The following is a 2,222-nucleotide window of genomic DNA, read 5'->3' as shown; positions in this document are numbered from 1 at the left end:
GGAACGCTTGCCAGCAGTCGCATACTGACTCCCCACCCTCCTGCAGCCTGCGGCCAGCCTGTGTTTCTCCTTTGTTGGCCCCTGACCTGCTAAACCTAGGAATTTGCCATTAATGAGTTAATTAATTTGAGCTCTAATATGTTATTAAATGTTTCTTCATTAACAGTCAAGAGTTTATGACCATTTAAACTGTAGGGCCCAGCCCCTGGTGCATTGGCTGGATTTTCCCCACGTACATGTGACATGTGGGGTCATGAAGGGTCATGTGCTCCCTCGATGGGTCACATGACCCCTATATTTTAATTGCTGAAGCCAAATGCTCTCACTCTGCTCCCCTCCCCCCACCAGGCATGGGTTTCCTCTGTCCATACAGATGCTCAACCACAAGGTTGCACAATGCCTAGCACAACGGGGCCCTGATCCATGACAAGGGCGCCTAGCTGCTACAATCATGCCAATAAACACTACTAATAAAACCTAGGCTCCATGAAGCCACATCCCTTCCTAACAAGAACGAGGGGTCACCAACTTAAATGAATAGATAGCAGGTTTAAAACAAACAAAAGGAAGCTTTTCTTCGTGCAGCGCAGAGTCAACCTGTGGAACTCCTTGCCAGAGGATGTTGTGAAGACGAGGACTTTAACAGGGCTCAAAAAAGAGCTAGATACACTCATGGAGGTTTGGTCCATCAATACTTATTAGCCAGGAATGGTGTCCCTAACTTCTGCTTGTCAGAAGCTGGGAATGGGTGACAGGAGAAGGGTCATTTGATTATGATGATTTGATTCTGTTCATTCCCTCTGGGGCACCTGGCATTGGTCACTGTGGGCAGACAGGACACTGGGCTAGACGGACCTTTGGTCTGACCCAGTGTGGCCAATCTTACATTCTTATGTTCTTATGCTAAGTCAGGCTGCTGGGGAAAAGCACTGAGTAGGACAGATGACGCATGTGGACACTGTAGCCAGACATGTGCTGAACCCAAGACCCGGTTCAGCACATGCAGCCGGCCGGGTGAGTCTAATCTGAACTGGACATTCCGACCCAACTTTGGGATGAGAGTCCCGTGTTAGGCCTCAGAAAATTGGGCCTAGGTCAGTTATGCTAAGACAGACCGAGAAGAGTCCAGCAAAGGGTTCTGGGGAGTCCCTGAACAAAATTTGAGACATGAGTTGAGCAAGGGCATGAGATAAGCGAACAGCTGCTTTTTTGTACTTGTTGAGCTGAACAGCTTGCTTAAGAAACTGATAAGAAAACTCCCTGTCTCCTCATTGTCTGGTACTTGCTTTCTGTCTTAATAAGAAAGTTGCTAATGTATCAAGGCCACCTTGTACAGCTGGCAAGGTATGCACCCATGCTAGAAGTGTCTAACTAACGAAGGGGGGGTGAGTTGCTTAAGTGAATAGTCAATGACGCGACGGAACTGTCTATATAACCCCACTTGCTATAGGAATCGGGGGCTGGTTCTTGGTAGAGACGGGCTGCTCTCTATTGTTGTGTGCACTCTTCAATAAAGAGCTTTGTGATTAGACCTTGCTGGTGTTGCCTGTCTCTTTGCGGTCAGACAACGAACTGACCGTCTGGGTTAGAAGTCCCCGACATCTGGAAGGCCACACCGACTCTTCCCTGACCTTGTTTTCTTCATGATTTCTCTCCTTGAGCCAGTCACAAACCCACTCCCCTGCCCGGCCTGCTGCGCCGTGAGAGACAGCCGCGGGCGCGCCGCGGGGGTGAGGAAGCCGCGGGCTGTCAGGCTTGACGGCTGTGAGTCTGCAACTCTGCAGCTCCGGGGGTCAGAGGGTGGAGCGAGCACCTGCCCAATGAGGTACATTAGGCAGTGCTGACGGGGCTACTAATGCAGCCAGGCCAGAGCGGGTGGAATGCCATAGCCAATCAGCCATTGCACAGGGACCCGGATGGGATAGCAGACAGCTCTTGCGCGCTCTAGAGGGGGCCCGGGCTGAGGGACGCCCTCTCTGCCCCTGGCACAGGGAGCAAGGGGAGTGCAGGCAGGTGGGTCAGCCACATCTGCAGTGGAATTTTTATGGCACTGACCACCGGTGTTCCCTGTAAGCCATGTGCTTGTGCAGCTGCTCAGGAGAGATTCCAGTGCTGCCCAGCTGAGCAGCAGAGCGCCTACAGCTTGTGTTTCTACTGGTGGTGCACATTTGCACATGCATTGGTGCACATACAAATGTATTCCGCACATGGATGGAAACATC

The sequence above is a fragment of the Pelodiscus sinensis genome, chromosome 29 (assembly GCF_049634645.1).
Source record: "Pelodiscus sinensis isolate JC-2024 chromosome 29, ASM4963464v1, whole genome shotgun sequence".
Taxonomy (NCBI): Eukaryota; Metazoa; Chordata; order Testudines; family Trionychidae; genus Pelodiscus; species Pelodiscus sinensis.
Note: the sequence above shows the minus strand (reverse complement) of the source record.